At 45.2% G+C, this 15,898-nt stretch overlaps 1 protein-coding gene across 2 annotated transcripts in view; it reads left to right on the top strand.

Moving 5' to 3' along the window:
• Positions 1-15,898, top strand: part of LOC135197891 (transcriptional protein SWT1-like) — a 151,649-nt gene that overhangs the window by 53,164 nt on the left and 82,587 nt on the right. The gene's annotated exons all lie outside the window — the stretch shown is intronic.

Raw genomic sequence — 15,898 nt, 5'->3', positions numbered from 1 at the left:
ATGCCTCGCCGTTTGCCCGCGGGGCAGTCCTGAGACCGAGGAGGACCCACGTAGTTGGCTCTCCAATTTTCGTCGGTGCAGCGCGCCATCAGGGAAGCCTTGATCGAACGGTGGACTCTCTCCACCATGCCGTTAGCTGCTGGGTTGTAGGCGGTGGTGGCATGTAGCGACGTTCCCATTAGGCGGGCCAGCAGTCCACAACTCCGACAGGAAAACTGGTCCGCGGTCTGTCGTGATTTCGTCTGGCACTCCGAATCGACTGATCCAGCTGGCGAGGAGTGCTTCGGCACATGCTTTCGTGGTCGCCTCCGACATCGGCGTTGCCTCGGGCCATCTGTGGAGCGATCGATTACCGTCAGGAGGTACCCCTGGCGGCCTTCGACGGGGGCAGGGGGCCAACGACGTCTATGTGGATGTGGCCGAATCTTCGTTTCGGCTGCGGAAATTCCCCACGCCTGATTCCGTGTGCCGACTGATTTTGCTAGTTTGGCAAGGCACGCAGGTTCTGGCCCACTCGAGGAGTCCTTCCGAATTCCATGCCAGACGAACTTCTCCGTCAGGAGGCGCCACCGTCGTCCGGCCCGAGGGGTGCGAGAGTCCGTGTATGACGTCGAACACGGCTTTCCTTCGGGAGGCTGGGATCAGCGGGAGGGCGCGGGCGGGCCCGTGCTGATGTCGCAGAGGAGCGTTCATGCCTGCGGGTCCGAAAGCACGTCTTCCCACTTGAGGGCGGTGATAGCAGTGCGGTATGCGGCAGTCTCCGGGTCGGCAGCCTGTTCCCGGGCGAGGTCTTCGTAGTCGACCCCGACGAGACGCACCGGCGTTGATTTCTATCCTCGATAGGGCGTCTTGCACGGGGTTTTCTTCTTCCGCCAGGCACGTACTGGATGGTGCAACCGAACTCTGCGATGGCTGCTAGGTGCCTCTGTTTGTTTTCTCGCTGACCAAGCGTCGCCCGCCTTGGTGAAGGGGCGTGTACCAAAGGGAGGTGGTCCGTCCTGATCGTAAAGGGGGAGCCCTCGAGAGGTAGCAGAAAATGGTCGCACTGCTTGGTACACTGCCAGGATTCGCGGTCGAACGTGCTGTACCTCGTCTCGGCGGCTGATAGTTTTTGCTGTAGAAGGCGAGTGGCTGGGGCTCGCCCTGGACCACCTGCTCGAGGACAGCGCAGGCGACGTTGCTGGCGTCGGTGGTGAGGCGTAAAGGTGCAGCAGGGTCTTGGTGGCATAATGTCGCCGCTCTGGCAAGGGCCCTCTTCGTCTCGTTGAAAGCCTTCTCTTGTTCGGCCTCCCACGTTAGGGCCTTTGGTTTCCCCTTCAGGACCTGTGTTAGAGGAGACATGGTGGGTGCGGGCGGCGGCGGGGATGAATTGGCGCGGTAGTAATTGACCATTCCGATGAACTCCTGCAGGGACTTGACCGTGGTTGGTGTTGGGAACTTCTGCACCACGTCCTACCTTCGAGGCCATGGGGCGCACGCCCGTCGCGGAGATCTCGTGTCCGAGGAAGTCCACCTTCTCGGCGCCGAAGGTGCATTTGTCGAAACGGACGACAGCCCGTTTTCCTGCAGCGCTTCAGGGACCGCTCGGACGTGATGTAGGTGCTCCCTCCAAGGACCTGGAAAAAATCAAGATATCGTCGACGTAGCAGACGCAGAAGGGCAGGTCCCCCCCCCAGGATGCTCCGTCACAGCGCTGGAAGGTGGCCCCTGCCCCTGCATTCCTCAGGCCGAAGGTTGAGTAATGGAAACAAACAAGGAGCCAAAAGGCGTGATGATGGCATCCTGGGGGACATCCTCGGGATGCACTGGAACCTGGAAATAGGATTTTATAAGAGGGTCCATTTTTGTGAAGACCTTCGCCCCATGAAGGGCCCCTGTCAAATCCTGCATGTTTGGCAAAAGGGGTATTGGTCGGGGATTGTAGCGAGGTTGAGTCTTCTGTAGTCTCTGCAGGGCCTCCAGGTGCCGTCAGGTTTCTGTACCATGTGCAGGGGCGACGCCCAAAAAGGGCCCTGGGGCGACTTGCAAGGGTTTCGATGCTTTCTTGCAGTGCCCATTCGTTTCCATCTCCGAGAACGCCCTGCTTCGCCTCCATGGAGGCGGCCTGGAGGAGGGAGTCGTCGGAACTTCGCGTGTGTCGGGTGCTGTGGTGGCTATTGTGGTGGAATATCCCGTGCTTGGGCGGCGTCCCTGCCGCCTACTGACGAAGTTCTGGCTTGAAGACTTCGGGAACTCCTGCAGGAGGTTGCCGTATTTGTGGGGGGCGGGGCGATGGTACAAATTGTAGGGGCGCCCGGGCCCTGCTGCCAGTGGAAGGGAAAGGCATGTCCCCGTGTCGAGGAGGCGTTTGCGGCCCACGTCCACCAGGAGGCCGTTCTGCGCCAGGAAGTCTGCCCCCAGTAGCGGGATCCTGACGTCCGCGATTGTGAATTCCCAGACGTAGTTTCGCCCCAAGATGGATATCTCGAGGGGCTTCGTGCCGTAGGAACGGATGGGGGTCCCGTTTGGCGGCGACGAGGGAGGTTGTTTTGTCGGGCCTCGCGGCTACGGTCTTTTCCTGACGGCGGGAATATCGGAGTGCATTGCCCCCGTATCCACCAACATCACCTCCGGCCGGAGATCGCGTCGCGGACGTAGAACCCTACGGTGTGTGGTTCCGACGCGGCGTTGCCACGGGCGGCCTTGGTTTGTTTGCCGTCGCCGTTTTTTGACTGTTGGAAGGTGCAAGGGCTTTCGCACCTCCTGGCGAATCTCCCGAACCTCCGGTGGAAGCAGCACCAGGAGTTTTCACCTCGCTGCGTGTGGGAGGACTTCCCTTGGGATACGGCGCCGATCTCTTGCGTTGGGTCGTCGTCGTCTTCTTCCTTCTCTGCGGCCAGGCACACGGAGGATCGGGGGGGGGCGGCGAGCTTCGCGGCATTGTTCGACAACGTCAGCTTCTTTGCCTTCTCTAGTAGTTCGTCGTCCTCTAGGGTGTACGCGTCGGTCAGTGCTTTCGGACGTCCGGCTCGAGTTGCCGCAGGAATATTTCGCGGCTCAGGCTGATCTCTACCTTTTTCCGTCGGGGCCTATTTCGGGCAGACGGACGAGGCCCATCACAGTGTCCCAGGCATCTTGGGTGGGTGTCGGCGCCGCGCATGGGGGTTCGCGACTAGGTCGAGGGCGCGGGCGGCCCTTCAGCGATAGGCACGGAATAGGCTGTCCAAGAGCCTTTCTTTTATCTTTTATCTCGTCGAGCGTGACAAGTCCGATTCGTGCTCGACCGGTCCAGCCAGTTTAGATATTCGGTCGAAAACCTCTGTCGGAGAGCCGCTGCGACGAGGTCAGCCTGCAGCACTTTGTTTGTGAGCCCCGCGATCCGGAATTGCCCTTCGGCTCGGAAGAACCAGGAAGACGGGTCAGCCGTTGTGAAGGGGGCAATTTGACAGCTTGAGCGGCCGCTGTGTCAGAGTCCGTCGCTGGGGCGGGAGGAGGCCCCCGTTTCGCGAGGGTTTCCCGCGAGGTACGAGGTACTGTTTTGCGCCCATTGTCCTCTCTCACAAAAACGGTCGACAGAGTCGTGAATGGCGGGCCAAACCGTTTGAGGAAACGCCATGAACACACCTTGGGCAGGTATGCCGTATTTAGTCCGTTAGAGGCGTTGGTTATTTCCACGGTAGGAGCTTTCAGAGATCTATACTGAGGCGCCGTATGAGTCCGTTAAAGATCTCTGAAGGTGAGCGGCGGTAGTGAGTCCCTTAATGGCTGAGCCAAAACCGCTAGGGTCACCGTCCAAACCGGGGAGGTCACCAGTGGTGAGAGGTGGACAAAGAGGCAGGTAGAAGTGTACTGATTTTTATTACAGTCAAGGGAAATATAAATATACAGCATGCGGACGGAAATGTGGTCACCGACCCGCGAGAGAGTAAAAGTGGGTCGGCGAGACCCGATTTGTGTTTCTTGAGAGACATAAAATACAAATATAAAAGTACACAATATGTGGTTATACAAGCTTTATACACTGACGGAAAGCCCGCCTGAATGCTCTCTCAGGGGGAAGTAAGAACAACGTGAATGATGAATTATATACAGAGAAAATTATGAATAAGCGTTGTCCTTACAATGGCATTTATGACGCCGATAACCAGTTAATGCACCTCTATTAGGTATGTAATAGCGCCATAACAGGAAGTCGGCGCATTTTGTTTTGGATCGCCATTAAACCGAGTCCGCTGATAACCAGGGACTGCCTGTATGAATTTGAAAGAACAGGCAAAAGTGGGCTTCCCATTGCCATACCAAAAGTTTGTTTAAAACATTCCCCATTGAAAATAAATTTACAGTCACAAATATGCCATTAAACTATTATTAATTGCTATGACCAGGCTAATTGTTAGTGGGCAAAATCAAGTTTATGCCAATTCATTTTTATTTTTAAGGTATTTATAACACAGTGTCAATGGGAACTTTAGTGAATATGGAACAAACACCAAAACTTATTAACTGTGAATCTGGATTGATTGTAATGCCGTTGATTTTGTTAGTTAAATCCAAAGAATTAACAAGATGGGTACCAGAAATACTTCTAACAATATTTGAAAATAATTTAGATATTTGAGTTGTAAGTTATGGAACCAACAGAACTAATTATTGGTCTCATGGGGTTATTTTCTTTGTTCCATACTAGTCATATAGATAAAAAAGAAGGTGAGTTCATTTGTTTTTCAGGATACTTCTTAATTAAATATTACTTTTATAAGGGGTTCTTGTTTATTTTTTAAGTATCATTGTCACTTAACAGTTTTTCATTTTTTATATATATAATTCTTTATCCATAATTACTAATGTGTTGGACTTATCTGCCTTAGTTATATGTAGGGTTTTATAATTTTTGAACTCTGCCAAGATATTTCTATAGCTGCTCCTGGGAGAACAATCGTGCCCTGCCGGGGGAGAATGTGGGTTATCACAACTACATGCTGAACTCTTCTTTGAGGCCGAGGAAGAAGAGTGAAAGGGGGACCTCCTTGTTCTGTCTGGCTTATGAACTCTACAGTTGGCATCGCTGACTCAAAACTTGATCATCCAAAGAGAGGCTGTGGAAGCCACATCATGGGTTGGAGATTCGGGGGTCGGGGCTGCGCCTGCACGCTTCACACCCACACTCTCTCCATAGGCTGAGTCCTGGTCCAGGGACTTAGGATGCTTACAGTAGCCATGTGGATCCATTGGAACCTGGGCGGAAGAACCTTCAGCACCATGAGTTGAGGAGACCCGTGTATGTGAGTCACCCCGGGCACAAAGAAGGTCTACCCAGGGTCCTTGGAGGAGGACACCCTGGAAGGGATGGCTGGGCAGCCTTCTTGGATTTCCTCTTTCCATCAAACCTCATCCACTGCTCTGGGGATCAGTCATATCGCACACACACTTAAGGCATTTCGTGCAAATGTGTGTGGGTTGAGGAATGTGTCCACTTTGGGCGAAGGCTATAAGCTAAGTGGTTGTGCAACTCAGCAATGGGAGGTGGTGAGAGTACCACTTGCCCCTCCCACTGGTAATTCAACTACTGAATAAGTTTGTTGTTTAGAATAGTCTGCTCCAACTTGCGCTGAGGGTCATTCCTATGTAAAGACAGATGGATTGTATTTGTGTATGAACAATAAGTAACTTCATTAGCTTGATGAGTCTTTCTGGTGATGCTCATTTATTTGCCTTCTCATTGGGAAAAATACTTATCTTTTCAATGGGAAAACTATAAAATGTACTAAGTATAACAGCCTGTGCACTTTATAAAGTACTGTATCTGAAGCTTTTTCACACCAAAATAATTTGATATCAAGTAGTAGAGACTGGAGGCACTAAAGTGCGCAATCAAACCCCACACTGATGGCTTCTCGGGAAGAACTAGGGATGGCCAAAGATTCCTTAGATCTCTCCCAGACCTGAAAAAGATGGGTTATCAGAGGTTGCCTCCCTTTGCCCAGGGGGAGAATACTCCCCCTCCCCCCAAGCAAATGAGGAAGCCCTCAAGACATCGAGATAGGCTCCCACTCCTCCATGAGGATCACCCATTGCAGAAACAATGGGAATGTGGAGGAGTAACCTCTCATCTAGAAGTAGCAGCCAAAGTGAGCTGCGTGGGAAGTGACAAGGAGCTACCCAGGGACAGGCGGGCAGCTTTCTTGGATTTCCTCTTTCCATCGAGCCTCATCTACTGCTCTGGGGAGCAGACACAACCCTCAGAACAAGGTTCAGTCATATCACACACATGCTTACAGCATTTCGTGCAAACGGTGTGTGGGTTGAGGAATGCGTCCGCTCTGGACGAAGGTTATATGGCAAGTGGCAGCGCAACTCAGCAAAGGGAGGTGGTGTGGGTACCCCTTTGCCCCTCCCACTGGTAATTCAACTACTGAACAACCAACCGTGTTGTTTAGAATAACCTGCTTCAGGTTTGAATTCGTGTAGGAACAATAAGTAACATCATTAGCTTTATGGAGGAGTTATGGAGTTCCATTTGACAACGTCCCTGAGAGAGAGAGAGAGAGAGAGCGAGAGAGAGAGAGTGTAATTGGCTGTTGGTGAGTTCTGGGTTGTCTGCTGGTGCAGCTGGAGATAGCTGTTAGGGTTCTGTGTTTTTGAGTCTTTAGTCTTTGGTGAGAGCTGGTGACGATAAGTAGTGTCGGCAGCGGTCTGTTAAATCTTGAGGGAATTGAAAGTCAGTTGAGTTGTTATTGACTTGTTGTTTGTTTTGTTAAGTTTTATGTTGGTTGCTTGGAGGTAGGTTGTTTGCCTGTGCTATTGGATTTGTTTGCTTTTGAGTTTCTGAGGGTGGTTGTTGTTGTTGTTGTTCGGAGGGGGCGGGGCTGTTGTGGTTTCTTGGGGGGGGGGGGGGGTGTGGTTGTGAGTTGTTGAGGGTTGTTGTTGTTGTTGGGGGCTGTTGTGATTCCTTGGTGTTGTTGGTTTTTGGGTTAGTGACTGTTTGTGTAGTGGTCTTTTGTTGTGGTTGTGTTCCTTAGTTGTTGTTGAGTTCCTTGTTTGCTGTGTTGTTGAGTTGTGGTTGTGTTCCTTGTTTGTTGTTGTATTGTGGGGTTGTAGTCCTTGGGTGTTGTGTTGTTGAGTTGTGGTCCTTGGTTGCAGTTGTGTTGTTGAGTTGTGGGGCTGTGGTTCTTGGTTTTGTCTTGTAGTTATTAGTGTCTCAGCGACCTCGACCAGCGGACAGCACAGCATAGCTCAAAGTGTCTGGAGTTGGGTAAGTACATGTGTTTTGAGAGTTTTTTGTTTTTGGGTTGTGTAGGTCAATTGTCCTGTGTGTATTCCGTAGTGTGAAGAGGAAAGTATGGGAGCTGGATTGATAAAGTTTATGTGGGGGGGATTTTGCCTGCTTGTATTTTAAGCTTGTGATCCCACCACATTACTTTTTGGCGCCCGAACAGGGACTGTTGCTGTGGCAGCTGCAGGACGATTGGGGTAGTGAGTTGTGTGATTGGTGGAGAAAAGTGTGGATGGAAGGGTTGCAGGAGATAGAGAGGCTGAAGGAGGATGGAAGGGTTGAAAGAGGAGCTGAGGGTTGGCGAGGGAAGCCAAGGAAAGATTGGAAGTGGAGAATGAGAGGTTAAGGGTAGAGTGTGAGGAGCTGAAGAGCGAGTTAGAAGAAATGAGACGGATGCTAAGGAGTGCGAAAGTGAAAATGAAAGAAGAGGTGAAAGGAGCGGAAGAGAGAATGGTTGAGAAAATGGAGGAAAAATTTGGGGTAATGATGAATGGAATGCAAGAGATGATGCAGGAAATGATGAAGGGATTCATGGGAGAAGGAGCTGTAGGAGGTAGGCCTACTGGGTCTTGTGATGGGCCAGGAGTGATTAAGAAAGTGAAAGAACAGGTGGATGAGAGTACAAATGACGAAGGTGATTGGTTGTGATAGGTAAGGGAAAGAAGGGGGGTGGATGGACCACAGGATAAGGATAAACCTGATGACAAGAATAAGAAGAAAGCTGAGGAAAAGAAGAACACTAAGGGAAAGAATGCTAGTAAGGGTGACGGACAGGATGAGACTAGGACAGAATACATTGGGGAAAGGGCTGAGAGTGATTTAAATAGTGGTGAATGGAAATGGGTAGGTAGAGAGAAGAAGGGTAAGAAGAGCATAGTCAAGAGTATGAGTATGGAAGTGGACTCGCTGTATTCGGAAGAGGGAAAGAAGGGTCAGAATGGAAGTAGCGAAAGTGAGAGTGAGAGTGAGTAGGAAGTACGAAAGGGGGTGTATATGAGAGAGGTACCCCGATGTGCACAATACGAGGAATATGGTAGTAGGGACATAGGGGACTTTTTTAAGGAATATGAGAGGTATTGTGAGGCAAAATATGGGGATAACAAGAGTGTCTGGGCAAGAGTTAGGTAGCTTTTTGGCGGGATTTTTGTTGAGTATGTATGGGGTAATGATGAGTGTAGGGAATGTGTCGTATGAGAGTGTGAAAGCCAGGATTGTAGAACAGGCAAAGAGGATTAAGAGTAGTGTTAGATATAGGAGAAAGCAATATTTTTGAAGAGGCAAGAATGAAGATGAGTGAGAACTGTCGATGTAGTGTGCAGGTTGGAAACATTAGCTAGGATAAATGAGAGTAAGGAGTTAGTGCAAAGGTTGTTGGCGACTGTACCAGAGAGTGTATACAAGTTTATAAATCTGAAACGTAAGGAGGGGGGGGGGGGGAAAAGTGGGGAGGGGAGAAAATGAAAGGTGGACGAATGAAAGGTTACGTGGAACGACATTTTAGAAATAGTAGAGAATTACGAGTTAGAGAGGTGTATGAAAGAGAGTAGGAGTGTTAGTGTTAGGACTGAAGTAGATGAGGTTGTACCAGAGTTTAAGAGCTATAGGGAGGGAGGCAGTTTTAAGAAGGGCCCAGGCAAATAGCAGAGTGAGTGTTGAGAGTGGAGCGTTAGGGAAAGTAACGTGAGTGTAGTTTAGCCCTAAAAAGAGATAGGAGTGCGGGTGTTGGAAGAGTAGGGTCAGTTAGTAGTGAGTGAGAGCAGCAGTGTTACAGGTGTGGTAAGCAGAGACACCAGAAGAATGAATGTCGGTGGGTGTTTAGGAGCATCTGGGTGTGGGCAAATGGGCATTTGGTGAGTGATGTGTAAGAAAGATAGGGATATTAAGTGTTACAGGTGTGGGACAGGTAGGGCACATAGCTAGTGGATGTGAGGTACCCGTATGAACGCGGTTTGCGGCAACTGCGGGAAGAACAGGCATTATGCTAGGATGTGTAAAGAACAGCATGCAAAAGGTGATGACTGTGGGATGGAAGGTCATGTGGCAATTGTGTGTAGGCATAAGAGGATGAGTCAGGCTAGGAATTCAGGAAACTAAGTGAAAAGGGGATTCAGTTGGGTGGATCCTCTAGTATGTGACAGTATGTTCGGGAGAATGTGATGAGTGAGTGGTTTGAAGTGAATAAATGTGAGCCGAGCATCAGTGAGCAAATGGGTCTGGGAGATTGGCAGTTAGTGTTGGTTGAGTATGGAAAAAGGCGGAAGAAGGTAAGGAAAGTGAATGAAAGGGAGAAACGTGAGCTGCATGATAAGAGGGGTTAGTGATGGTAGATAAGGCATGTAATACAGATGCCTTTGCGGGGAGGAATGATACATATAGCGTGTGTGGGTTTGAATTGTCAGGGTTTAGTGAAGTTTCACCAGGAAGGGAATCAGGTGGTAAAGATGTGGTTGGCAGTATGAATGAGTCTCTTTGGGAGTTTGGCAGGAGTGTAAGTGAGGTAAGTGATTGGTGGCAGAGTTACAAGAGATATTGGGGCAAGAGTTGGAAGGGTTAGATGAGATAGTGAGTGGGATTGGAGGACGGTAGTGAGGGAGATGGTAAGGGAGTCCGACTGGAAGTGGTCTGGGAGAAGTGGAGGGCGGTGTAACTGAGTGTGTATGAGGGCCCTCAAACAAGATCCAGGGGGCCTGTGTCCGAGCATCCGTGGGCGTTGTGGAAGGCTATTTAGTGTGGGTGTTGTGAGTGTAAGTCGACGTTGTCAAATGTAACGGGGGAGGAAATAAGGAGGAGTTATGAAGTTCCATTTGACAGTGTCCTTGAGAGAGAGAGAGAGAGAGAGAGAGAGAGAGAGAGAGAGAGAGAGAGAGAGAGAGTGTAATTGCTGTATGGATAGTTAACGATTGAATTGGCTGTTGGTGAGTTCTGGGTTGTCTGCTGGTGCAGCTGGAGTTAGCTGTTAGGGTTCTGTGTTTTTGAGTCTTTAGTCTTTGGTGAGAGCTGGTGATGATAAGTGTTGGCAGCGGTCTGTTAAGTCTTGAAGGAATCGAAAGTCAGTTGAGTTGTTATTGATCTGTTGTTTGTTTTGTTAAGTTTTATGTTGGTTGCTTGGAGTTGTTGTGCCTGTGCTATTGGATTTGTTGTGCTTTTGAGTTTCTGAGGGTTGTATGTGATTGTTATAGTTCCTTGTTGTTTGCTGTGTTGTTGAGTTGTGGTTGTGTTCCTTGTTTGTTGTTGTGTTGTGGGGTTGTAGTCCTTGGGTGTTGTGTTGTTGAATTGTGGTCCTTGGTTGTTGTGTTGTGGTTCTTTGTTTTGTCTTGTAGTTATTAGTGTCTCAGCGACCTCAACCAGCACAGCATAGCCCAGTGTCTGGAGTTGGGTAAGTACATGTGTTTTGAGTTTTTTGTTTTTGGGTTGTGTAGGTCAATTGTCCTGCGTGTATTCCGTAGCGTGAAGAGGAAAGTGTGACTGAGGGTGAGTTTGGGAGCTGGATTGATAAAGTTTATGTGGGGGGGATTTTGCCTGCTTGTATTTTAAGCTTGTGATCCCACCACAGCTTGACAAATCTTTCTGGTGCTGCTCATTTATTTGCCTTCTCATTGGAAAAAAAAATGATCTTTTCAGAGGGAAAACTATAACATGTATTTAGTATAACAGCCACCCGTGCACTTTATTAAGGCATACGATTCAAGCCCTGCACTGATGGCTTTCCAGGATGACCTAGGGATGGCCAGAGGTGGTTCCAGAGGTTCTTAGACCTTGAAAGGTCTTTCCAATCTTTCCCTGACCTGAAAAAGATGGGTTATCAGAGGCTGCCTCCCTTGGCTCAGGGGGAGACTGCTCCCCCCCAGAAAATGGAAGAAGCCCTCAAGAGATCGTGATAGGCCCTCATCTGTCCACATAGAACACCCATCGCAGAAGCAATGGGAACGAGGAGTAACCTCTCCTCTAGATGAGGTAGCAGCCAAAGTGAGCCGCATGGGAAGGGACAAGGAGCTTACCCAGTGGGGATGGGTGGGCAGCTTCTTGGATTTCCTCTCTTCATTGAACCTCATCCATTGCTCTGGGGACCAGACACAACTCTCGGAACAAGGATCAGTCATATCACACATACTTATGGCATTTTGTGCAAACGGTGTGTGGGTTGAGGAATGTGTTCGCTCTGGACGTAGGCTAAGAGACAAACAGTTGCTCAACTAAGCAAAGGGAGTTGGTAAGGGGTTAAACCCTCCCACCAGCAATTCAACTACCAAACAACCTTGTTGTTTAGAATAGCCTGCTCAAGCTTGCACTGAAGGTAATTCCTCTGTTAAGACCAATTGTTTGTATTTGTGTAGGAACAAACAGTAACACCATTAGCTTGATGAGTCTTTCTGGTGCTGCTCATTTATTTACCTTCTCATTGGGAAAAAATAGTACTTAGCTTTTCAGAGGGAAAACTATAAAATGTACTAAGAATAACGGCCTGTACATTTTATAAAACATACAGTATCAAAAGCTTTTTCACTCCAAAATACTTTGGTATAAAGTAACCTGAAATCAAATTCATGATTATGAAATCATCCAAAACTGAAGCAAAATATATTTGCTTATTAGTTCTAAACTTTACTGTACTCAAATAACACTACAATTCAAAGACCTGAAAAAATCACCCAGATGCTACTGCAGCATTGTTATGAAAATTTATGGTTTGTTTCTTAATCCCAGTAGATTGTACACTGAAATTAAGCTAGATATAATGGTTTGTAGTATTTTCATAGTCTTCTTTCTGAAAATAATTTACATAAATACAGCCTGATTTCTATGTAATGTTTAAGTAATTTTCAAGAGAATGCTGAATTATGTAATAAGAAAAAATATACAATATGCAACTAGGCCTCTGCTTACCTTAAAGTTACCGACAGCCTTTCCTCTATTGACATCATCCTCATGCTCATATCCTGATGGGATATTAACCCTCTTACGCCGATTGGGACGTATTAAACGTCGAGTCAAAATGTCTCCCGTATGCCGATTGGACGTATCATACGTCGGCTCAAAAAAAACAAAAAAGTTTTTTTAAAAATTCGCGGAAAAAATACTTATAGGCCTACCAGCCGAAAAACTTTTGTATCACGCGCCTTGGGGGATGCTAGGGAGTTCACGGATCAAGGCGTTGTTTTGTTTACAATCGCTACGCAGGCGCGAAGCGCGAATTTCTTTCTTATCGCACTAAAAAGTATCAGTGACACATCTCGGAAATTATTTCGTCACTTTGACATTAATTATTGCACCATTTTAAATTATCCTTTACATGAAGTATATATGAAAATGTGCGCAATTTCATGCACAATACAACTAAAAAAATACTCATGATTGTAGCTTTTATAAATTTTGAAATATTTTCATATAAATAACGATGTGCAAAAATTTCAACCTTCGGTCAACTTTGACTCTACAGAAATGGTCGAGAAACGCAATTGTAAGCTAAAATTCTTATATTATAGTAATATTCAATCATTTGCCTTCATTTTGCAACAAATGGACGTCTCTAGCACAATATTTCGATTTATGGTGAAATTTATGAAAAAACTTTTTCCTTACGTTCGTGCGATAACTCTTCCGATAAAATTTTTTCGTGCGATTGTCCTAATGTTTGCACCCTTTTAAAATTTGCCGTTACATAAAGTTTTATATATGGAAATGTGCGCAATTTCATGCATAATACAACAAAAAACAACCCATGGTTGTAGCTTTTATCAGTTTGAAATTATTTTCAATATAAATAACGTTAAGTGCAAAAAAATTTCAACTTTCGGTCAACTTTGACTCTACCGAAATGGTCGAAAACGCAATTGTAAGCTAAAACTTCTTCTATTACTAGTATATCAATCATTTACCTTCATTTTGCAACGACTTGGAAGTCTCTAGCACAATATTTCGATTTATGGTGAATTTATGAAAAAAAAAATTATTAGCTCGCGCGGTAACTCTTCCGAAAAAAATCAGAATTTTTTTTTTTTTTTGTGCGATTGTCGAATAAAATGTTTGCACCATTTAAAATTAGCTGTTACATAAAGTTTTATATATGAAAATGTGCGCAATTTCATGTAGAATACAACTAAAAATGATTGAAGGTTGTAGCTTTCCTCTTTTTTCGAAATATTTGCATATAAATCACGATAAATAGAAAAAAAACCACGTTCGGTCAAATTTGACTCTACCGAAATAGTTGAAAAAACGCAATTGTAAGCTAAAACTCTTACGGCCTAGTAATATTCCGTCATTTTTCTTCATTTTGAAACAATTTGAAGTCTCTAAAACAATATTGTGATTTATGGTGAATTTTTGAAAAATATATTCACCTTCACTCCGCGCGCCGATTCGCGGCCGCAGTCTCCGAAATACGTACATGGCATTATCCTAATATTTGCTCCTTTTCATATTAGCCTTTTTATAGAGTTTCATATATCAAAATGTGCGCAAATTCTGAAGAATACAATAAAAAATAATTGAAGGTTGTAGCTTTTTCCATCTTCGAAATATGTGCATATGAAAAAAATATATATATTAAAATTTCGACATTCTGGTCAAATTTAACTCGTCCGAAATGGTCGAAATCTGCAATTCTAATCTAAAACTCTTACAGTATCGTAATATTCAATCATTTGTCTTAATTTTGAAACAAATTGGAAGTCTCTAGAACATTATTTAGAATTACGGTGAATTTTTGAAAATAACATTTTTTTACGTCCGCTCGTTACGAATTCGTACATCATTTTGTGATAATATTTTTCCGGTGTTGCTTTTATTGTTTTACTATGTATTATATATCAAAATGATTGCAATTTAGTGTACAATACAACAAAAAAAAAGTAACTCGTTAGCTTTGACCGTTTTATTTTTTTGCACAGCGTGATTTGAATACAATTATCTATGAATTTTTTTTTTTCGCTACAATAGATCGCATTATTTACATATATAATGATATTATTTTCATTTCTGATGATTGGCATACTAAACTTCAGGCAATGAAAAAAAATAGCCACCACAAAAATGAACTCTTAATCTTCAAAACTAAGCGCGCTGTGATTTTTTGAAAAAATTATTTTTTCGGTTCCGCGCTCACTCCAAACCGGCGCCGGCATACAGGAGAGGTTTTGATTTTTAGGGCTTCGGCGTAAGAGGGTTAAAGATCCAATTACAGTAATCAAATTAATGTTTCTTCAGTCATCCTGAAATAGCTGTATAATTTTTCAGGGCAAGACTCGAGGTCTTCAAATATGAGGAACTCTCCCTATAGCAGTCTTTCGCCAATTATTGGATGTATCCAGTACTTCTGTCTACGTATCTTGTTCTTTTCCTTTCTCTTCAGTAGCATAGTGCAGACACATGAAATTTCAAAGGTTTCCATGATGAAACTGTTATGAAATTCATCTGCGGCTGCCACAAATAACTTTTTGTCTACAGGTACAGTATGAGATGATAGTATCAGCTGGCCACTAAGTGGCATGACCTCTTAATGGTAGCCACCCTCCACTAAAAGTGTCTCATGTGCGGGCAGACTGGACAAAGATACTGATAAAATGGGTCACATAAAAGTGTGGAGATTAAATATGAAGGAAGTGAGCAAAGATCAAAAAATAACTTATTATTAAGTTCTGTAAAATTTTATGATTCGGGTTTTAAAAGTTTAGTACATGACAGTTTTGTAACTAAACAAAGTTGTTTATATTAAAACTATGATAGCTATAGTACATTTCTTATAAAAGAGTATCCAAATGCTTATAACTTTTCATCTAAAATACATTTAGAATTTAGGCCAAAGGCTACACTGGACCAGTGAGGTCATTCAGTGCTGAAAAAGAAATAACAGCAAAAAGATTTAAAAGGCGTACAGGAGGAAAACCTCGCAGTTGCACTAGGAAAACACCTGCTAGGAGAGGCTGGAAAGTAAGATAGAAGAAAGAGAATATGACAGGAGGTACAGTAAAAGGAATAAAAGAGGTTGCAGCTAGGGGCTGAAGGCATGCTGCAAAGAACCTTGAGTAATGCTACAGTGCCCGCATGAGGTACACTGACGGCACTGCCACCCTATGGGTAAAATACATATAAATCTCTTCATTGTATAAATCTCTTCATCGTTAAAACAAACTGCATGAAGTACACTGACGGCACTACCACCCTATGGTTAACATACATATAAATCTCTTAGTTGTAAAACAAAACCATTCTTAAAAACTGGCATCCATAATTATTATGTATATTGGCAGTGATGTGCATTGCATAATTACCATGATCTCTACAATTCTCCACAATTGCAAACTGATGGTTTTAAACAGGGTAAGCATCAAGAAATCTGGATGCAGTAAACTTTTGATGCATGAGTAAAGGTATTCTACAATTATTTGGGTTGGATAACTGATTAGTACCCATAAAGGAATAATCTTAAGACTGGATACACAGTATCCTAATAAATTAGGTAACTTTAGAATATATCTTCAATAGATATTTGTTGTGTGTCAGCTCCAACAGCATTTGATGATGATGAAACTTCAGGCAAAGAATGAATTGTTTTACCATTGGAACCTCTCTCCTTTAAACTCTTCCTTGTTTTTCTGTTATCACCTTTTGCTTTTTACTTGCATTATCTGTCGAATATAGCTCAGC

The sequence above is a fragment of the Macrobrachium nipponense genome, chromosome 21, assembly GCF_015104395.2.
Source record: "Macrobrachium nipponense isolate FS-2020 chromosome 21, ASM1510439v2, whole genome shotgun sequence".
NCBI lineage: Eukaryota > Metazoa > Arthropoda > Malacostraca > Decapoda > Palaemonidae > Macrobrachium > Macrobrachium nipponense.
The sequence above is the reverse complement of the archived record's forward strand: the minus strand, read 5'-3'. Positions and strand labels throughout refer to the sequence as shown.